General features: G+C 39.2%; 1 pseudogene; it reads right to left on the bottom strand.

Annotated features, from left to right (window-relative positions):
* Positions 1-352: 352 nt before the first annotated feature.
* The window catches only part of LOC148573893 (uncharacterized), a 35,836-nt pseudogene continuing 12,474 nt past the window's right edge, over positions 353-23,714 (bottom strand).

The following is a 23,714-nucleotide window of genomic DNA, read 5'->3' as shown; positions in this document are numbered from 1 at the left end:
CTTTTCAGGCTTCTCGATTAATACTCCTTTCGAAATTACCTATATTTATTTATTAAAAATCCACCTAAGAGTCGTACCACCGTAATATCATTGACTTATTACTCGAGCATAAGGATTTGAATATTAGGGTATTACACCCGAGCTGATTACTCCTTGCTCCAAGGTCACCTTGTCGGCAGTGTGAATACTGCTTATGAGAGCCTGAAGGAGCAGGTTCAAATTCTGGCTACCGAGGTCGATCTTTCTCTCTTCAGTCTGGACAATGTTGTGAGGGATGGTAAGATTGTCCCTGACGACCCGGATGATGATGATGTCGAACCTCCCCATGCGCCTGCCGCCAAAGTGTCAACTTCTACAGTTCCTTCAGTTGAGGCCGGTCATCCCGTATCCGATCCGGACTGTCAAATCCTGAATCGAGATGATGGGACCGTGGATGCTGTGCCCATTCAGAATCGTCCTCCTTCTCCCCATGTTGATGCTATCGGGAAGGCTTCTGATGTTTAACTGAACTTTTTTATCTTGATTATGTAGATAGCCCGGCTTTTGGGCTTGTAAACTCTTTATTTTGTAAATTTCATTTTGTTGACTGTTGACACTTGTTTAGTTGCTTGTTTAGCAACTTTAGGTTGAAAAACAAAAAATAGCTTCCAAGTTCTAGGGGCTGATTTGGGTAGCCCCTTTGAATTTGTCTTTTATCACAACTTTGCGCCTTTAGTATTATGTCGATCTTTATCTCGTCTAGGCACTTTTTCTAGGCTTTTGGTAGTGCTGGAGCCTTGTTGTTCGATCTCTTTAAGTTGTTTTTGTGCTTGCCGCTGTGATTCCTTTGAGGCAAACAAAAATCCCGTTTTGTTTGGACCTTTTGTGAGGTCTCTGCCAAGTATTACTTTTTGTAGCCTTCGCACTTTATGTGGGTTGACTTTGTCATGTCGGGCCCTTTTAAGTTACTTTTGTAATCCTCTTTCTTGGACCTTGTTCAGGTCTCTTTCAGGGGTTACGTTTATAACTTTTATGTTTTGGGCTGACTTTGTCATGTTGGATCAAGTTATTTTATAATCCTCTTTCTTGGACTTTGTTCAAGTCTCTTTCAGGGATTACTTTTATAACTTTATATTTTGCGCCGACTTCGTTATGTCGGGCCCTTCTAAGTTATTTTTGTAATCTTCTTTCTTGGACCTTGTTCAGGTCTCTTTCAGGGATTACTTCTATAACTTTATGTTTTGGGCCGACTTCGTTATGTCGGGCCCTTCTAAGTTATTTTTGTAATCCTCTTTCTTGGACCTTGTTCAGGTCTCTTTCAGGGATTACTTCTATGACTTTATATTTTGGGCTGACTTCGTTATGTCGGGCCCTTCTAAGTTACTTTTGTAATCCTCTTTTTTGGACCTTGTTCAAGTCTCTTTCAGGGATTACGTTTATAACTTTTATGTTTTGGGCTGACTTCGTCATGTCGAGCCCTTCTAAGTTAAAGTAATCCTCTTTTATAGGGTTGGCCAGACCTCTTTCCAGGGTTTACTTATAACTTGGTTTGACTTGGTCCGACTTCTTAACGTCGGTCAATCTTTTAAGTTATTATTTAGCAATCCATCAGGACCTCGTCAGGTCCTTTCTCCGGATCACTTTCGATAACTTCTTGCATTATTCCGTTTTCATCTTTGCCGATTTGTAGAAGGTGGGTTAAATCCTCGTTTAGTTGACCTTTAGATGAATTTGGTTTTTATCTTTGTTGGTCTTTATCGTGATCGTGCAGTGAATTTATTTTTCACTTTCTGCCAATCTGTCGCTTTATAATCAGACGATGAATGTTTCAGACTAATGCGTCTTGCAAACTTTGTAGAACGTCTAATATATTCTATTTAAAAGAAAATGAAAATATGTACATATAGAGTTTTTATCCTTTTGAGTCGGACAATTTCTGGATCTCAATTTGGCGCCTCATTAAAAAATCTTTTCAGGAAAAAGAGTGCATCCTATGATGAGATCTTTTACCTTCTCTAGCTATAGTACCTTTTTAGATCGCAGGTGTGCCACGACCTAGGGAGTTCTCACCCGTCGAGTTCAGACAGTCTGTAGTAGCCCTTCCCAAGTACTTCTATGACTCGGTAGGGTCCTTTCCAGTTTGCTGCCAGCTTTCCTTCTCTGGGTCGAGTTGTTCCAATGTCATTTCGGATTAAGATGAGATCATTCTCAGCGAAACTTCTTGGCACTACCTTTTGATTATATCTGGAAGCCATTCGACGTTTTAGTGCTTCTTCCCTGATCCGAGCTCTTTCTTGGATTTCAGGAAGTAGGTCGAGTTCTTCCTTTGAAGTTGGGGGTTGGCTTCTTCATTGTAATGAACCACTCTGGGCGACCCTTCTTCAATCTCTACCGGGATCATTGTCTCCGTTCCGTATGCTAATCGGAAGGGTGATTCCTTTGTGGTGGAATGTGGCGTTGTTCGATATGCCCATAGGACTTGTGGAAGTTCTTCGGCCCAAGCTCCCTTTGCATCTTGTAATCTCTGGTTTAGCCCGGCCAATATGACTTTGTTGGCAGCTTCGGCTTGTCCATTGGCTTGAGGATGTTCGACGGAGGTGAACTGGTGCTTTATATTCAAGTTGGCTGCTAATTTTCTGAAGCCTGCATCTGTGAATTGGGTGCCATTGTCTGTGGTGATGGAGTATGGAACCCCGAACCTTGTGACAATGTTCCCATATAGGAATTTTCGACATCTTTGAGCAGTGACGTTAGCTAGGGGTTCTGCCTCGATCCACTTTGTGAAATAGTCTACCCCTACTATGAAGAATTTAACTTGTCCCGATCCCTGGGGAAAGGGTTCGAGAAGGTCGAGTCCCTATTCAGTGAATGGCCAAGGTGAGGTTACGCTGATGAGCTCCTCTGGCAGGGCGATGTGAAAGTTAGCATGTTTTTGATCTGATGGACATGTCTTTACAAACTCTGTGGCCTCCTTTTGTAGAGTTGGCCAATAAAATCCCGCCCGTAGTACTTTTTTGGTGAGAGCTTGTGCTTCAAGATGATTGCCACAAATGCCACTGTGTACTTCCTCTAAAACTTCCCTTGTGTTGGAGGTCGGCACACATTTTAATAATGTAGTATTGTACCTCCCATTTTAACCTCTTTGCCTCCTTTTCATCTGTGGAGAGTGTTTCTGTTTTGAGGTAGTTAATTATGGGGGTCATCCATCCTTGATCCTGACCTGTTATGGCTAGGACTTTTTCTTCTTCCGAGATTGACGGGTTCTGTAGTATTTCCTGGATGAGGCTTCTATTGTTGCTCCCTGGCTTGGTGCTGGCTAATTTTGAGAGTGCATCAGCTCGGGCATTTTGTTCGCGGGGTATGTGGCGGATCTCATATTCTCCGAGTTGTCCGAACTGTTCCCTGGTTTTATCCAAATAATTTTTCATGGTGAGATCTTTGGCTTGGTAGCTCCCTGTTATTTGAGAGGTGACTACTTGTGAGTCGCTGAAGATGATGAGTATTTGAGCTCCAACCTCCTTAGCCAGCTTCAAACCAGCTAGTAGTGCTTCATATTCTGCCTGGTTGTTTGAGGCAGGGAACCCAAATTTAAGGGAAAGCTCAATTTGGGTTCCTTGATTACTTTCAATTATCACACCTGTGCCGCTTCCAGTTTTATTCGAGGAACCGTCCACATAAATATTCCATTCTATGGGGGTCTCCGGGGTTTCTGTAAATTCTGCAATGAAGTCGGCTAAGTATTGTGATTTAATGGCTGTCCGAGCTTCGTATTGAAGGTCGAATTCGGACAACTCGACTGCCCATTGTAGGATTCTGCCTGCTAGATCTGTTTTCTGCAATATCCCTTTTATGGGCTGGTTGGTCCGAACCTTCATGGTGTGAGCTTGGAAGTACGGGCGGAGACGTCGAGATGTTAGTATGAGCGCGTAGGCAAATTTTTCTATTTTTTGGTAGTTCAGCTCGGATCCCTGTAGTGCTTTACTAATAAAGTATACAGGTTGTTGCCCTTTGTCGTCCTCTCGAACCAGTGCTGAGGCTACTGCCCGACTTCCTACCGCGAGGTATAATACGAGTGGCTTTTCCCCTCATGGTCGAGTTAGGATAGGTGGTTGTCCCAGGAAACTTTTGAAATCCTGAAAGGCTTGCTCGCACTCTGTTGTCCATTCGAACTTTTTTCTTTTCCTTAGAGTGGCGTAGAAGGGGAGAGACCTTATTGCTGATCCCGCTAGAAATCTGGACAAGGCCGGCAACCTCCCGTTGAGTTGTTGTACCTCTTTGACACAAGTTGGGCTCTTCATGTTGAGTATAGCCTGACATTTATCTGGATTTGCCTCGATTCCTCTTTGTGTGACCATAAAACCCAAGAACTTGCCAGCTTCTACTGCAAAGGTGCATTTTGTAGGATTGAGTCGCATGCCATGCTTCCTTATAGTGTCGAACACTTGGACCAAGTCGGACAATAATGTCTCTTCACTTTCTGTCTTTATCAACATGTCGTCCACATAGAATTCTATGGTTTTTCCAATATGGTCTGAAAAGACTTTGTTCATTAGCCTTTGATAAGTTGCCCCCGTATTTTTAAGACCAAAAGGCATTACGATGTAGCAATAGTTTGCTTTTGGTGTTAGAAACGAGGTTTTTCCTTGATCAGGTGGATACATTGGAATTTGATTGTATCCAGAATATGCATCCATAAACGAGAGGTATTTATTTCCGGATGAGGCATCCACCAGTGCGTCAATACTTGGGAGTGGATAAGGATCTTTTGGGCAGGCCTTGTTGAGATCGGTGTAGTCGGTGCACATTCACCACTTCCCATTAGATTTTTTCACCAAGACGACGTTGGCTAGCCATAGTAGGTACTTGACTTTCCTTATGAATCCTGCCGCCAGTAGCGCTTGTACCTGTTCTTCCACAGCTTGAGATCGTCCTGGCCCAAGTTTTCTTCATCTCTGCCGTATCTGCCGAGATCCTGGATAGACCGCCAACTTGTGGCACATTAGTTTGGGGTCTATGCCTGGCATGTCTGCAGCTTTCCATGCGAAGAGATCGACATTATATCGTAAGAACTGTACCAGTGATTCTTTTGCGTCTCTTTTTAGGATCGTGCTAATATTAGTTGTTTTGTCCGAGGTGTTTCCGATCTGAACTTTCTCTACTTCACCTTCGGGCTGTGGACGGAGTTTTTCTCGCCTCTGAACTCCACCAAGTTCGATTGTGTGGAATTCTTCTCCTCTGCCTCTGAGATTTAGACTTTTGTTATAACAGCGGCGCGCCATCTTCTGATCTGCTTTTATTGTAGCTATCCCTTCTGCAGTTGGGAATTTCATGCATAGATGTGGAGTTGAAACAATTGCGCCGAGTTGATTTAATGTTGTCCGACCTATTAGGGCGTTGTAGGTTGAACACACGTCGACCACGAGGTAGTCTATTTTGAGTGTTCTGGATTGATTTCCTTTTTCGAAAGTTGTATGTAGTGGCATGTATTCCAGTGGTTGTACTGGGTATCTCCCAGTCCGAACAGGCTGTTCGGGTATGCTTTAAGCTCTTTTTCTTCTAAGCCGAGCTTGTCGAAGGCAGTTTTGAATAAGATGTCGGCGGAGCTCCCTTGGTCTATTAATGTGCGGTGGAGATTGGCGTTTGCCAGTATGATGGTGATGACCATGGGATCGTCGTGTCCCGAGATGATACCGGATGCATCTTCCTTGGTGAACGTAATTGCAGGGATGTCGGGCGCTTCCTCCTTTCCTTCGACATGATATACTTCTTTAAGATATCTTTTGCGGGATGATTTGGAGATTCCTCCTCCTGCAAATCCTCCGTGTATCATATGAACATGTCTTTCTGGCGTACGAGGTGATCGCTCGGTTCGCCCGACCTCTTCGTCCGTCCTTCTTTTTCTTTGCTCATCATCTCGGGTGGCCAAATACCGATCTAGTTTTCCTTCTCTTACTAACTTTTCTATGACTTTTTTTAGATCGAAGCATTCGTTGGTGGAATGACCACGGACACGATGGTATTCACAATACTCGTTTCAGTTTCCTCCTCCTCTTTTGCCTTTGAGTGGTCGAGCTGGGGAAATTTTTTCTGTGTGGCAGACTTCCTTGTACACATCCACAAGAGACACTCGAATGGGGTGTAATTATGATATTTTTTAATTTTTCCCCTTGTCGATCTTCCTTCTTTTTGGACTCTTTATCTTTATCCCGGTAGGTGAATCCAGATTTTGAGGTTTCTCCTAGTCGAGAATTTTCTTCCATGTTAATGTATTTCTCCGCTCGTTCTTGCACTTCGTCCAGAGATGTGGGGTACTTCTTTGATATGGATTGGCTAAAAGGTCCCTCTCGTAGACCATTGATGAGGCCCATGATGGCGGCCTCTGTTGGCAAGCTTTGTATGTCTAGGCATGTTTTGTTGAATATCTCCATGTAGTTGCGAAGACTTTCCCGATCTCCTTGCTTGATTTCTAGCAGACTGGGGGCGTACTTAGCTTTGTCTTTTTGGATAGAGAATCGGGCCAGGAACTTTTTGGCTAGGTCATCAAAGCTTGAGATGGACTTTGGAGGTAGGTTGTCGAACCATCTGATTGCTGTCTTTGTGAGAGTTGTTGGAAAATCTTTGCAACGAACTGCATCTGAGGCGTCGGTGAAGTACATTCTACTTCTGAAATTGCTGAGGTGATGGTTGGGATCTGTAGTGCCATCGTACAAGGTCATGTCCGGAAGTTTGAAGTCCTTAGGAATTTTGGTCTTCAAGATTTCCCTAGTGAATGGATCTTGATCTTTGCGTGAGTTATCTTCAGGGGTGGATCGAGTAGCTTTGGCTTTGAGATCGGCTTCAAGTTTTAGAAGCTTATCTTCTAATTCTCGACGTCGCCTTACATCTCTCTGTAGATCCTTCCCGACTTCTCGTTGATGCTGGGTTTGTTTTTCAAGTTTCTTTAAATGATCTTGAAGCTCTTCTATCACTCCCGGATTTGATGGGTTTTTGTCCCTGTTAGATTCCGGGGTATCTTTCAGTGTAGTGTCCGCGTTTTTGTGCGGTGTTCTATCCTCTAGATCTGAATCGTGGTCGTTGTCATGGTCGTCCACCATGGTGATGGGATGACTTCCGGGTCCTCGGCAACGGCGCCAATGTTCCGAGGGTTACCTGAAACTGTAGGTCGATCTCGGACGAGATCTTCTATACTGGTCGGAAATGACGTGTCTGACTGGTGGGTGGCGGCTGGAGCTGTTATGTCCGACTTGTTGGACTGGCTGCACTGCTGATCCTTGGTCACCAGAGGGTGGGGGGTACCTGCAAGAGACTCTGATGCTTAAGTTAGCATGGGTATTAAACAAGTTTTTTAGTAGAATCATAGTATGAGTTATACTTGGGTGCTCTAGTGTATTTATAATGGTGTAGAGTGACCTTTTTAGATAAGATAAGTTAGTTATCTTATCTTATCTTATCTTTGAGTTGAGGTGAGCTTATCTTTTAAGGGAACCACCCTTATCTCTATAGGCTTGGACTGTCTTTGGATTTAGGTCGTGTTCCTCTATTTGGGCCCCTTACTGGGCTTTCCTGTCGATTCGACCGACCTCTTTGAGAAGAGGTCGGATAGCCTGACCTGAAGAGGTCGGTTGCTTTATTACTGAACATCCCGGAACGGATAGCTCGACCCAAGGTATGAACATCATGTTTTCATAATTAAGCTCAATTTAGGGAGAGAACACAAAAGTATGCTATTTGGATGAATAAATGTGAGTTTATATGATGAAATCCACTCAAATCAAACCAAAATTTATCGTCAAATATGGATTCATGATATCTCCCACACTTAAAAAATATCATGTCCTCATGCTAATCATAATCAAAGGAGAAGGATCAAAGGGCAAGCGATTTATTCAATGCAACTACTTATATGTATGCAACGATACTAACTACTATCTATCTATGTCTATACTATGGTTCCTATGGAGTTTGGCAAAAACAAACAAGAGAATTTCAATCAATCCTAAATAGATCATTAGGGCCAAGGCAAGAAAATATAGCAATATGATCAATGTCCAAAGATTTAATTTGAAATTTTCAAAAAGTAACAGCAACTTGCAAGAAGATACAATATAAGAGATAAGAACCTAGAATTGAGTGATCGAACCCCTCACCTGATGTGTATACAGTCTAGTCGCTCAATGTTTAGGGCTTAATCACTCAATTCTCTTTTAATCATGTTTTCTAAGATTTGCTAGTCATCTAACAATCAACGAATACTTGATGCATAAATGCAAATATCATGAGGTCTTTGGAGGATAGTAATGGGGCTAGGGTAAAGGTAGCATTAATATGGTTAAGTGGACTTAGCAAATTGGATCTTTTATTAGCTCAAGTATCCAACCTAATCCTATATTAACCTATGTACACAAAAGAAACCCAGTTAGTCCCTATTTATCCCCTTTCTCACATTCACTCATGCATTTCCTTTCTAATTCACACACATATGCATTCTTTATTCACACTCTTATTGTCATTTCTTTACTTTTTTTTGTTAACAAAGTATGTACACCAAAATTTTTTTCTTTTGTCATCCAAAAGAGATGCATATGTTTTAAGTAATGAATGCATGAATATTTACCCATTTCTTCCATATTTTCATAATGAAAGCCCAACGTAACTTCTACCAATGTTTCCTACAAATTCCCCCAACACTTGAATAATACACACTTTTTTACCCAAGCTAATCAAAGATACAATTCATGGACATAATGGTCTTTCGCTTAGGGTGAATGATGTGCTTAATATTAGAATAAAAGGGGAATTAAAAGGCTTAAAAATGGTTTGCAAGGGTAGATATAAGGGTTGGCCATATGAGTTAAGTGAGTTCAATTTCAAAAATGGCCTCAATCATACTAAATGCATTCAAAACATCAAATATAGGACATAAAGATTCAAACATATCTAAGATTAGAATCTTAAAGGAGTATAGCACACAAGAACAAACTTTATTGTTGAAAATGTGAAACCACACAATTGAAGCTTAAATCCCACTAGGTGTTTTGTTCAAGCTCTTTTCTATGTTCCAAAAGAAGAAAACTTCAATCAAGTTTAAAAACAAGTTTTCAAATCTAGTCAATGGAACGCCTTAAAAAGGATTTCTTGAAAATTCTTTGTTGTTATTACTAAACCTATTTCCTATACTAGGCATCATGCAAATATTTACTACTATAAAACTATAATCAAGCTAAGATATATACAAGCAAACTAAGCAAAGTGAAATGTGATGAAATACTAAACAAATATTCACAAAAACATAGCTATCAAAACAAGAAAATGATGCAAAGTGTTTAGGAAGAGAAAATTTACGCCCTAAAATTTGTGGATCCTAAAAAATTTTGATAAAGAGAATTTTGTGTTGATCTTGAATTTTGGTACGTGAATTGTATGTTCCCCAGCAACGGCACCAAAAACATGGTGCGAGTAACTTAACCTCAACACTTCTTCACAACTCTGCGTAACTGACCAGCAAGGGCACTGGGTCGTCCAAGTAATACATCACTTGAGTAAGGGTCATCCCACAGAGATTGTCAGCTTGAAGCAAGCTATGGTCATCCTTGTAAATCTCAGTCAGGCGTTTTCAAATGGTTATGAGGTTTTGATAATTAAAATATAAATAAAATATAAAATAAGATAAAGATACTTATGTAATTCATTAGTGGAAATTTCAGATAAGCATCTAGAGATGCATTGTTTCTTCTGAACTTCTTATTTCCTACTGCCTTCTTCCAACCATTGTCCTTTTGCACACTGTCACTGCGCCCAACATTCACAAGTTTGAAGCTCGTCACAGTCATCCCTTCCCAGATCCTACTCGGAATACCACAGACAAGGTTTAGACTTTCCGGATCTCAGGAATGCTGCCAATGGTTCTAGCCTATACCACGAAGATACTAATCTCACGGACTCGGTCCGTGTATTAAATATCTAAGAGAGTATACTCCAGCTGTCGTCCAATGACTACGTTGAACATCATGTAGATCGCTTTGTGGTTGTCAGGCATGCGATTTTAGCTAAGCGAGTAACGAAGATTGGGTGATTGTCACGGGTCACCCCTTCATTCTGACTTAACTGAATTAAGTACAAGAGTATATCTTGGATAAGAAGTAGGCGTTAATTAAATAGAAAAACAATAGTACTTGTATTAATTCATGAAGAACAGCAGAGCTCCACACCTTAATCTATGGGGTGTAGAAACTATATAATAGAAAATACATAAGTGAAAGGTCTAGGCATGGCCGAATGGCCAGCCTCCATACGTGAACAATGGTCTATGATAGCATAAAACTCATCAAAGATTAAAACTGATCTCAAAGACATAAAATAAATTTCTAAAAGTAGTTTATATACTAGACTAGTAACCTAGGGTTACAGAAAATGAGTAACTAAGTGCAGATAGTGCAGAAATCCACTTTCGGGGCCAACTTGGTGTGTGCTTGGGCTGAGCATTGAAGCTTTTTCGTGCTTAGGCTGTTTCTGTAGTTAAACGCTAGCTTTGGTGCCAATTTGGGCGTTTAACTCCAATTCTGGTGCCAGTTTGGGCGTTTTACGCCAAGATGTTTTAGGCTGACTTTGAACGCCAGTTTGGGCCATCAAATCTCGGACAAAGTATGAACTATTATATATTTTTGGAAAGCCCAGGATGTCTATGTATCAACGCAATTGAAAGCACGCCAATTTGACTTCTGTAGCTCCAGAAAACCGCTTCGAGTGCAGGGAGGTCAGAATCCAACAGCATCTGCAGTCCTTTTTCAGCCTCTGAATTAGATTTTTGCTCAGGTCCCTCAATTTCAGCCAGAAAGTACTTGAAATCATAGAAAAACAGACAAACTCATAGTAAAGTCCAGAAATGTGATTTTTGAATAAAAACTAATAAAAATATAATAAAAAGTAACTAAAACATACTAAAAACTATGTAAAAATAATGACAAAAAGGGTATAAATTATCCGCTCATCACAACACCAAACTTAAATTGTTGTTTGTCCCCAAGCAAGTAAAAAGAAAATAGGATAAAAAGAAGAGAATATACAATGAATTCCAAACTTATCAATGAAAATTAGCTTCAATTAGATGAGCGGGACTTGTAGCCTTTTTGCTTCTGAACAGTTTTGGCATCTCAGTTTATCCTTTGAAGTTCAGAAGGATTGGCATCTATAGGAACTTAGAATTCAGATAGTGTTATTGATTCTCCTATTTTAGTATGATGATTCTTGAACACAGCTACTTTATGAGTCTTGGCCGTGGCCCTAAGCATTTTTTTTTCCAGCATTACCACCGGATACATAAATGTCACAGACACATAACTGGGTGAACCTTTTCAGATTGTGACTCAGCTTTGCTAGAGTCTCCAGTTAGAGGTGTCCAAAGCTCTTAAGCACACTCTTTTTGCTTTGGACCACGACTTTAACCACTCAGTCTCAAGCTTTTCACTTGACACCTTCACGCCACAAACACATGGTTAGGGACAGCTTGGTTTAGCCGCTTAGGCCAGGTTTTTATTCCTTTGGGCCCTCCTATCCATTAATGCTCAAAGCCTTGGATCCTTTTTATTTTACCCTTGCCTTTTGGTTTAAAGGGATATTGGCTTTTTCTGCTTGCTTTCTCCTTTTTCTTTCTCTTTTTTTTCAATTTTTTTTCGCAAACTTTGTCTATTCATTGCTTTTTCTTGCTTCAAGAATCATTTTTATGATTTTTCAGATTATTGATGACATGTCACCATGTCATGTTTTTCTATGATTTTTCATTTGTTTTCAATAGGTTTTATGCACTTTCTTGAGCCATAAGCAAGCCAATTGGGTAGATTTTCATGTTTCCTTTGATTTAATCAACCATGTATGAATTCATGCTATTTCATGAGGTTTTATGCTATAATTGTCACATATTATGAAAGAATGAATATCTCATGATTTTGAGCATAGCTTTGATGTGTTTGGTTGATTAATGATAGGTGAAGAAAGCTTGGAGAAAGGTTGATGCAAGGAGGAATGACTTGAGTCTTGGATTAATTATGAACCAGGAAGTAAAAGCTGGAGCAAAAGTTAGACCCCTAACTTTTTGGCTAACTTTTGGGCAAAAGCTGGACCAAAAGTTAGCCCCTAACTTTTTGGCTAACTTTTGGCATGAAAAACACTCCCTGGATGAGCAAAAGTTTGCGCCAACGTTAGCCCCTAACTTTTTGGCTAACGTTGGCACATGAAAAACACTCCCTGGGCTAGCAAAAGTTTGCGCCGACGTTAGCCCCTAACTTTTTGGCTAACGTTGGCGCCATGAGTGTGCAAGGGGTATACTTCCAACAAGAATAACTTGAGCTACAGAGCTCCAAATGAGGTGATTCAAAAAGCAATGGAAAGTAGGAATCGAGAGCTTTCCAAGCATATATGGCACTGCATGGTGGACACTAAAATTGAGGGAGAAAACTGCCCCGCAATGAGCATAAACGAACATGGTGGCAACCTGCAGTGAGGCCAACTGACCTCTGCACCTTCAACGGAGTATAACTCGAGCTGTAGAGCTCCAAATGATGTGCTCCCAACGGCATTGGAAAGTAGACATCCAGGGCTTTCCAACAATGTTTAATAGTATGGGGTGGACAATACGTTTGAGCCTCCAAAACTGGCGTTTTCGACCACGTTTGAGGCAAACTTTACCTCAAACGTTGGGCACCAAAGCCAGCGACCCTGTCCTCTTCAAAGGAGCATAACTTGAGTTGTAGATGTCCAATTAAGGTGATTCCAATTGGGTTAGAAAGCTGACATTCAGAGCTTTCCAACCATATATAATAGTCTATAGTGGGCATAAAATTGGCAACGTTGACAAGAGGACAAAGTAGCGCCACATATATGTACTAGGGGAGGCCAACGTTGGAGCAAAAGTTAGACCCCTAACTTTTGCCCCAACGTTGGTATCAGCAAGGAATGGTGCTGATGTGAAAAGTTGGAGCAAAAGTTAGCCCCTAACTTTTACTCCAACTTTTACTCAAGCTTTCATGATTCCAACCCGGTTCAATTCGGTTCTTCTCCAAACTCCAAGAGCAATCAACCAAGGCATCTATCAACCCAATTCCATCAAGAGCAAGAGCCCAATTGACACCACTCAAAGGCACAAGAGATAGTTAGAATAGAAATTTCATTTTAATTGTAATTTGTTTTGAATTTCATTTTCATTTTGTAAAAATGCCTATATAAGGCATCATTCTCATTTTAGAATGGGAGCCCGAATAGAGAGAAGGGAGGGTGACTCCACTAGAGAGCTCTCTCTCTCTGAATTTTCATTTTCTGTTTTGAATCTTGAATTGAGATTGGAAGGAATTCTGTTTTCATTCTCTATTTGCAACTTCTCTTTACTTCTTCTGCAATCTTTCTTTTAATTCTCTGCAACTTTTCTCTTGTTGGATCAATGAAGGATCCACTCCTGAGATCTTCAACATCCTTTTAAATTGCTGCAAATTAAGCACAGTTACTTTCAGTTTTTAATTCTTCAAGCACTTCTGTTTAAAATCTGCTGCATTTGATTTCACATTCTGATTCTTGGAGTGATTGCTCTCTGATCTCCTTGTTCCCAATTTATTTTCCAGCACTTTTGTTCCTCTGCACTTTACGTTTGAGTTGTTGTGATCTTGATTTATTCTTCCTGCAATTTAACTTTTCAGTTACTTGATCTACTACTTCCTTTTAATTTCCAGCACCTACTCCCCTTTAATTTCATGCAATTTATATTTCTTGAAATTTAAGATTCGTGCAATTTACATTTCTTGCCCCTTAAGTTACTTGCCAATTTACATTCTGCAACTTTAAATTCATTGTCCTTTACTTCCTGTTGGTTACAATTTCACCCAGTCTCACTTAAATGATAGCTTGACTAAACTAATCACCCACTAAAGTTGCTTGATCCATCAATCCCTGTGGGATCGACCTCACTCCCGTGAGTTTTATTACTTGATGCGACCCGGTGCACTTGCCGGTTAGATCTGGGTGTTTTGGAAAATTTGTTTTTCCACAAAAAATATCCCATCAATTATCAATAACATTTTTCCTTTTTCATTATTCTCTCAAAAGCCAATAATTTTAACATTTATAAATAACAAATTCAAAAATATGCCCTGTTCAAGCATTCATTCAGAAAACAAAAAGTATTGTCACCACATCAAAATAATTAGATTATTTTCAAGATAGAATTCAAAATTTATGTACTTCTTTTTCTTTTGCAATTAAAATTCATTTTTCATTTAAGAAAGGTGAAGGATTCATAGGACATTCATAGCTTTAAGACATAGACATTAGACACTAATGATCATGTAATAAAGAGACAAACATAGACAAAACATAAACATAATTTTCGAAAAACAGAAAAATAAGAATAAGGAAATTAAAAAATGGGTCCACCTTAGTGATGGCGGCTAGTTTTTCCTCTTGAAGGTCTTATGGAGTGCTTGAGCTCCCTTATGTCTCTTCCTTGCCTTTGTTGCTCCTCCCTCATGGCTTTTTGGTCCTCTCTAATTTCATGGAGGAGGATGGAATGCTCTTGATGCTCCATCTTTAGTTGTCCCATGTTGGAACTTAATTCTCCTATGGTGGTGTTGATTTGCTCCCAATAGTTTTGTAGAGGAAAATGCATTCCTTGAGGCATCTCAGGGGTTTCATGATGAGGAACTTCCTCATGCTCTTGTTGAGGTCCATGAGTGGGCTCTCTTGTTTGCTCCATCCTTTTCTTAGTGATGGGCTTGTCCTCTTCAATGAGGATATCTCCCTCTATGGCAATTCCGGTTGAATTGCATAGGTGACAAATGAGATGAGGGAAGGCTAACCTTGCTAAAGTGGATGACTTATCCGCCACCTTGTAGAGTTCTAGGGATATGATCTCATGAACTTCTACTTCCTCTTAATTCATGATACTGTGGATCATGATACCCCGGTCTACAGTAACTTCACACCGGTTACTAGTAGGAATGATAGAGCGTTGGATAAACTCCAACCTTCCCCTAGCCACGGGTTTGAGGTCAAGCCTTCTTAGTTGAACCGGCATACCTCTTGACTCTCTTTTCCATTGAGCTCCTTTCACACAAATGTCCCTAAGGACTTGGTCCAACCTTTGATCAAAGTTGACCCTTCTAGTGAAAGGGTGAGGATCTCCTTGCATCATTGGCAAGTTAAATGCTAACCTCACATTTTCCGGACTAAAATCCAAGTATTTCCCTCGAACCATTGTGAGCCAATTCTTTGGGTTCGGGTTCACACTTTGGTCATGGTTCTTAGTGATCCATGTATTGGCATAGAACTCTTGAACCATTAAGATCCTGACTTCTTGAATGGGGTTGGTGAGGATTTCCCAACCTCTTCTTCGAACTTCATGTCGGATCTCTAGATATTCACTCTTTTTGAGCTTAAAGGGGACCTCGGGGGTCACCTTTTTCTTGGCCACAACTTTATAGAAGTGGTCTTGATGCACTTTTTAGATGAATCTCTCCATCTCCCATGACTCAGAGGTGGAAGCAATTGCCTTCCCTTTCCTCTTTCTAGAGGTTTCTCCAGCCTTAGGTACCATTAGTGGTTATGGAAAAACTAAAAGCTTTAGCTTTTCCCACACCAAATTTAGAAGATTTGCTCGTCCTCAAGCAAAAGACGAAAGAAAGGAGTAGAAGAAGAAGAAATGGAGGAGATGGAGGGAGGTGAGTGGTTCGGCCAAGGCGGTAGTAGTGGGTATGTTGTGTGAAGATGTAGGTGGTAAGAAGGGGTATTATAGGGTAAGGGAGAGAGGGTAGCCATGTATGAGGGGTTGGGTTTAGGAGGGAAATGGTTTGAATTGAATGGTGAGGTAGGTGGGTTTAATGATGGATAGATGTGAGTGGTAAATAGAATATGGGAAAGAGATTTTGATGGGATTGGTCAATTGTATTTGGGGAAGAGTGTTATGAAAAGGTGTGAAGAGGAGAGAAGAAGAGGTGGAGTAGGTGGGGATCCTGTAGGGTCCACAGATCCTGAGGTGTCAAGGAATTTGAGTCCTTGAACCATTCTGGCATTCAAACCGCTATTGTGTGCCAATTCTGGTGTTTAACACCTGCTCTGCTACCTTTCCTGGCGTTAAACACCAGCCAAATGCTCATTTCTGCTATCCTTACTGGCGTTTAAATGCCAGTAAGCCTGTCCTCTAGGGTGTGCTATTTTTAATGTTGTTTTCATTCTGTTTTTTATTTTTCAGTTATTTTTGTGACTTCACATGATCATCAACCTAAAGAAAACATAAAATAAGAATGGAAAATAATTAAATATAATAAAATAGCATTGGGTTGCCTCCCAACAAGCGCTTCTTTAATGTCAATAGCTTGACAGTGAGCTCTTAGAGAGCTTCACATAGACTCAGAGCTTAATGGTGGCCTCCCAACACCAAACTTAGAAGTTGAGTGTGGGAGCTCTATTTGACTCTGTGTTAAGAGAAGGTTTTCATGCTTCCTCTCCATGGTTACAGAAGATGATCCTTAAGCCTTAAACACAAGGTAGTCCTTATTCAATTGAAGGACTAACTCTCCTCTGTCCACATCAATCACAGCTCTTGCTGTGGCTAGGAAGCATCTTCCAAGGATGATGGATTCATCTTCATCCTTCCCAGTGTCTAGGATTATGAAATCAGCAGGGAGTACAGGCCTTCAACCTTTACCAAGACATCCTCTACAAGTCCATAAGCCTGTTTCCTTGAATTGTCTGCCATCTCTAGTGAGATTCTTGCAGCTTGCACCTCAAAGATCTCTAGTTTCTCCATTACAGAGAGGGGCATGAGGTTTATCCTTGCCCTCAGGTCAACAGAGCCTTCTCAAAGGTCATGGTGCCTATGGTACAAGGTATTAAGAACTTTCCAGGATCTTGTTTATTCTGAGGTAATTTCAGTTGAACCAGATCATTCAGTTCATTGATGAGCAATGAGGGTTCATCCTCCTAAGTCTTCTTACCAAATAACTTGGCATCCAGCTTCATAATCGCTCCTAGATATTGAGCAACTTGCTCTTCAACAATGTCTTCATCCTCTTCAGAGGAAAAATACTCATCAGAGCTCATAAATGGCAATAGTAAGTTCAGTGGAATCTCTATGGTCTCTATATGAGCCTCAGATTCCTTTGGTTCCTCATTAGGGAACTCCTTGGAGGCCAGTAGACGTCCATTGAGGTCTTCCTCACTGAAAATCACTGCCTTTCCCTCATCTACAGGTTCGGCCATGTTGGTTATATTTATGGCCTTACACTCTCTTTTTGGATTCTCTTCTGTATTGCTTGGGAGAGTACTAGGAGGGATTTTAGTAACTTTCTTACTCAGCTGACCCACTTGTGCCTCCAAATGTCTAATGGAGGACCTTGCTTTAGTTATAAAGCTGAGAGTGGTCTTAGATAGATCAGAGACTACAGTTGCTAAGTCAGAGTGGCTCTGCTTAGAATTCTCTGTCTATTGCTGAGAAGATGATGGAAAAGGTTTGTTATTGCCAAACCTTTCTCTCCCACCATTATTATTATTGAAGCCTTGATTAGGCTTCTGTTGATCCTTCCATGAGAGATTAGGATGATTCCTCCATGAAGGATTGTAAGTGTTTCCATAAGAATCTCCCATGTAATTCACTTCTTCCATTCCAGGGTTCTCAGAGTCATAGGCTTTTTCTTCAGAGGAAGCTTCCTTAGTACTGCCAGATGCAGCTTGTATTCCAGACAGACTCTGAGAAATCATATTGACTTGCTGAGTCAATATTTTATTATGAGCCAATATGGCATTCAGAGTATCAATCTCAAGAACTCCTTTCTTCTGAGTTGTCCCATTATTCACAGGATTCCTTTCAGAAGTGAACATGAACTGGTTATTTGCAACCATTTCAATGAGTTCCTGGGCTTCTGCAGTCGTCTTCTTCAGATGAAGAGATCCTCCAGCAGAGTGGTCCAATGACATCTTGGACAATTCAGACAGACCATCATAGAATATACATATGATGCTCCATTCTGAGAACATGTCAGAAAGACACCTTCTGATCAATTGCTTGTATCTTTCCCAAGCTTCATAGAGGGATTCACCTTCCTTCTGTCTGAAGGTTTGGACTTCCACTTTAAGCTTGCTCAACTTTTGAGGTGGAAAGAATTTGGCTAAGAAAGCATTGACCAACTTTTCCCAAGAGTTCAGGCTATCTTTAGGTTGTGAGTCCAACCATGTCCTAGATCTGTCTCTTACAACAAAGGGAAAAAGCATAAGTCTGTAGACCTCAGGATTAACCCCATTGGTCTTAACAGTGTCACAGATTTGCAAGAATTCAGCTAAGAACTGATGAGGATCTTCCAATGGAAGTCCATGAAACTTGCAATTCTACTGCATTAGAGAAACTAATTGAGTCTTAAGCTCAAAGTTGTTTGCTCCAATTGCAGGAATTGAGATGCTCCTTTAACAGAAGTCAGAAGAGGGTGCAATAAAGTCACCAATCATCTTCCTTGCATCTCCACCATTGTCGTTGGGTTTGGCCATCTCTTCTTCTTTTTCGAAAAATTCTGTTAGGTCCTCTCCAGAGTATTGTGCCTTAGCTTCTCTTAGCTTTCTCTTTAGAGTCCTTTCAGGTTCCGGATCAGCTTCAACAAGAATGTTCTTATCCTTGCTCCTACTCATATGAAAAAGAAGAGAACAGAAAAGAATAGGAATCCTCTATGTCACAGTATAGAATTCCTTTATGTGAGTAGAAGAATAGAAGAGTAGAATGAAGAAGAGAGAAGATGAAGAATTCAAACACAGAGAAGGAGAAAGGGTTCGAATTATAAGAAGAAGAGAAGTGTTGGTAAATAAATAAATAAATAGAAAGAGATGAGAGAGAGGAAATTCAAAAATTAAAATAAAATAAAAAAATATTTTTGTTTTTTTTTAATTATTGGTTAGTATTCGAAAATTAAGAGAAAAATAAAATAAAATTTGAAAACTAAAAAAAATAATTAAATAAAAAGAGATTTTTGAAAAAGTTGTTAGTGATTTTCGAAAATTGGAGAGAGAAAAGTAGTTAGGTGGTTTTGAAAAAGATATGATTGAAATAGAAAACTTTTAAAATCAAACAAAAAGTCAATTAGTTAATTGAAAAATATTTGAAAATCAATTTTGAAAAGGTAAGAAGTTAGAAAGGATTTTGAAATTGATTTTGAAAAAGATATGATTGAAAATTATTTTGAAAAATATTTGAAAAAGAAATTAAAAATATTTGATTTTTGAAATTAAAGTTGATCACTTGACTAACAAGAAATTAAAAGATATGATTGTAGAATTTAAAGATTGGTCCTTTCTTAATAGGCAAGTAACAACTTGAAAATTTTTGAATCAAAACATTAAATGTTAGCAATTAATTTTGAAAATATGAAATAAAAATAAGAAAAAGATTTTGAAATTCAATTATGAAATTTTCAAAAATATTGAGAAGAAAATTAAAAAAGATTTGATTTTTGAAAAGGATTTGAAAAAGATAGAATTTTTTTTATTTGAAATTTTGACTTGATTAACAAGAAACAACTAAATTTTAAAACTTTATGACTAAATCAATTCAAATTTTCGAAATTTATGAGTGAAATAAGGGAAAGATATTTTTTTTTTGAATTTTTAGTGAGGAGATAGAAAAACATAAAAATGATGCAAAACACAAGAAATTAAGATCAAAACTAATAATGCATGTAAGAACACTTTGAATGTCAAGATGAACACCAAGAACACTTTGAAGATCATGATGAACATCAAGAACATAATTTTAAAGAATTTTTAAGAAAAGAAAGACATGCAAGACACCAAACTTAAAAATTTTTAAACTATAGACACTAATAATTCAAAAATGCATATGAAAAACAAGAAAAGACACCAAACAAGAAAAATTTAAAATCGAACAAAGAAATTCATCAAGAAGAACTTGAAGATCATGAAGAACAAAACTCATTGCATGGATTTTCGAAAATTTTTGAGAAAAATTAAAACATGCAATTGACACCAAACTTAAAATTTGACACAAGACTCAAACAAGAAACACAAAATATTTTTGGTTTTATGATTTTATTAGTTTTTTTTTGTAATTTTTCAAAAATATTTTTGGAAAAGGAGAGTAAAGAAATTCAAAATTTTTAATAAGAATTCCAAGAATCATGCAATGATAGTCTAAAGCTTCGGTGCAAAAATTTAGACATGGCTAAACAGCCAGCCAAGCTTTATGTGAAAGCTTCGGTCCAAAAGATTAGACATGGCCAAATGGCCAGCCAAACTTCAGCATACAAATCAGACATACAACAGCCAATTAGATGGGAATCCAAGGGCTCTTGCAATGACAAGTGGAAGCCTCGGTCCAAAAAAATTAGACATGGCTTAGCAGCCAGCCAGGCTTCAACAGATCATGATGAAACTCTAAAATTGATTCTTAAAAATTCTGAAGAACAAAATAAAATATTGTATATTTTTTAATTTTTTTTGAATTTTTTTCGAAAATAAAAATAAAGTAAAATTACCTAATTTGAGCAACAAGATGAACCGTCAGTTGTCCAAATTCGAATAATCCCTGGCAACGGCACCAAAAACTTGGTACGCGAATTGTTTGTTCCCCAACAACGGCGCCAAAAACTTGGTACGCGTAACGTGATCTCAACACTTCTTCACAACTCTGCGTAACTGACCAGTAAGTGCATCGGGTCGTCCAAGTAATACCTCACATGAGTAAGGGTCGATCCCACGGAGATTGTTGGCTTGAAGCAAGCTATGGTCATCCTTGTAAATCTCAGTCAGGCGGATTCAAATGGTTATGAGGTTTTGATAATTAAAATATAAATAAAATATAAAATAAGATAAAGATACTTATGTAATTCATTGATGGGAATTTCAGATAAGCGTCTGGAGATGCATTGTTGCTTCTGAACTTCTGCTTTCCTACTGCCTTCTTCCAACCATGCGTTACCTCCTTCCATGGCAAGCTGTATGATCCTCTCGGATGAAAACAAATCCATATGCGCTGTCACCGTACGGCTAATCATCTGTCGGTTCCCACTAGCGTCGGAATAGGACCATTGTCCTTTTGCACACTGTCACTGCGCCAAACATTCGCAAGTTTGAAGCTCGTCACAGTCATCCCTTCCCAGATCCTACTCGGAATACCACAGACAAGGTTTAGACTTTTCGGATCTCAGGAATGCTGCCAATGGTTCTAGCCTATACCACGAAGATACTAATCTCACGGACTCGGTCCGTGTATTAGATATCCAAGAGAGTATACTCCAGCTGTCGTCCAATGACTACGTTGAACATCATGTAGATCGCTTTATGGTTATCAGGCACGCGATCTTGGCTAAGCGAGTAACAAAGATTGGGTGATTGTCACGGGTCACCCCTTCTCTCTGACTTAACTGAATTAAGTACGAGAGTATATCTTGGAGATGAAGTAGGCGTGAATTGAATAGAAAAACAATAGTACTTGTATTAATTCATGAAGAACAGCAGAGCTCCACACCTTAATCTATGGGGTGTAGAAACTCTACCATAGAAAATACATAAGTGAAAGGTCTAGGCATGGCCGAATGGCCAGCCTCCAAATGTGAACAATGGTCTATGATAGCAGAAAACTCATCAAAGATCAAAACTGGTCTCAAAGACATAAAATAAATCTCTAAAAGTAGTTCATATACTAGACTAGTAACCTAGGGTTACAGAAAATGAGTAACTAAGTGCAGATAGTGCAGAAATCCACTTTCAGGAGCCACTTGGTGTGTGCTTGGGCTGAGTATTGAAGCTTTTTCGTGCTTAGGCTGTTTCTGGAGTTAAACGCCAGCTTTGGTGCCAGTTTGGGCATTTAACTCCAATTTTGGTGCCAGTTTGGGCTGACTTTGAACGCCAGTTTGGGCCATCAAATCTCGGGCAAAGTATGGACTATTATATATTCCTGAAAAGCCCAGGATGTCTACTTTCCATCGCAAATAAGAGCGTGCCAATTGAGCTTCTGTAGCTCTAGAAAATCCGCTTCGAGTGCAGGGAGGTCAGAATCCAACAGCATCTGCAGTCCTTTTTCAGCCTCTGAATCAGATTTTTGCTCAGGTCCTTCCATTTCAGCCAGAAAGTACCTGAAATCACAGAAAAACACACAAACTCATAGTAAAGTCCAGAAATGTGATTTTTGTATAAAAACTAATAAAAATATGATAAAAAGTAACTAAAACATACTAAAAACTATGTAAAAACAATGACAAAAAGGGTATAAATTATCCGCTCATCATATTTCTTAATAGAATTCCTTCATTGAAAGTATAGTCCAAATCAACAACTAATTCCCAAATCAAATTTTAAATTCAAAAGAATGTCACAGTTCAAAACAAATATAAATCGGGAGTTTTAAGTCCCGGGTCATCTTCCCTAGGAGTTGGAATGAAATGATCAATTATTGGCTATGGGGGAAATGGGTGTTTGAAAGGCATGAGATAAGGAATGTAAATAGAAAGCAATGAAACGAGCTTGCAAGGAATTAAATGAAAACAATTAAAGCAATAAAAAGGGAATTAAATGGCAAAAAGGGATCTTGACAAGAATTGGAGAATTAAGGCTTCCTATCCTAGTTATAGACTACAAATATGGTAATTGTGTAGAATTAATCCTAATTAGTCAATCCTAACATCGAGAATTCATCAAAACGGCATAATTGTTCTCAATCCACAAGTCCTAGCCAACTCTAATAATGGAAGGCTTAGAGTTAGTGGAAACCAAATCAACTAACAATTCCAACACAATATATGAATGGACATCCACCACTCAAGTTCACCCGATTTTCCAACCAAGAGTATGGAAAACTAAGCAAAAATTTAGCTAAACATTTTATAAAATACTTGGTGTGCATGAAAACAAAATCAAATTAAATTGCAATGAAAGTAAATTCTAAGGCTACCAAAAGCAAGAAAATAATGATAACAATTAAAAGAAGCAACAATTAACCTGAAAACATAAAATTGCATTAGTTAAAATTAAAATTAACAAGAGTATTCATTAACATAAAAGTGACAAAATTGAGAAATTGAGAAGATAAACTAAGAAAATCAAGACAATAGAACAAAGAAAGGTAGAAAAAACTAGATGAAAACAAGAATTAAAAAGAGAAATTACAAAGAAATTAAACTAAAACCCTAATTTCTAGAGAGAAGCGGGAGCTTCTCTCTCTAGAAAATGACCTATATGTTGCTAAACAAACCCTAGTTTCTCCCCCCTTTCACATGGAATGATGACCCTTTGATATAGCACTCAATCAGCTTCGGAAAGTCCCAAAATTGGGCTTTGGAGGCCAAAAAATCGCCCTCACCAATTTGCATTAATGAGGTCACGTGATGGGACCTGTGCGTACGCACAGACGTGTGCGTACGCACACTTGCTGACCTTTTACTTGTGCGTACGCACAGATTGTCGTGCGTACGCACACATGCTGTTGTGCTTCTTTTGCATATCCATAGTAGATTGTGCGTACACACACTCAAGTGTGTGCTTCTCCTTTGTTTTCTTCATATTTTCTCCCTATTTCACGCTTCTCCTCCACTCTCATCAAGCCATTCCAACCTATTATACTTGAAATCACTCATCAAAATCATCAAGGCATTGAATGGGATGAAAGTGGGATAAAATTGATTAAACTAAGCAGAAAATAGCATGTTTTCATAATTAAGCTCAATTTAGGGAGAGAACACAAAAATATGCTATTTGGATGAATA

Source organism: Arachis ipaensis, chromosome B2 (assembly GCF_059453495.1).
Source record: "Arachis ipaensis isolate K30076 ecotype BB chromosome B2, ASM5945349v1, whole genome shotgun sequence".
Classification (NCBI taxonomy): Eukaryota; Viridiplantae; Streptophyta; class Magnoliopsida; order Fabales; family Fabaceae; genus Arachis; species Arachis ipaensis.
The sequence above is the reverse complement of the archived record's forward strand: the minus strand, read 5'-3'. Positions and strand labels throughout refer to the sequence as shown.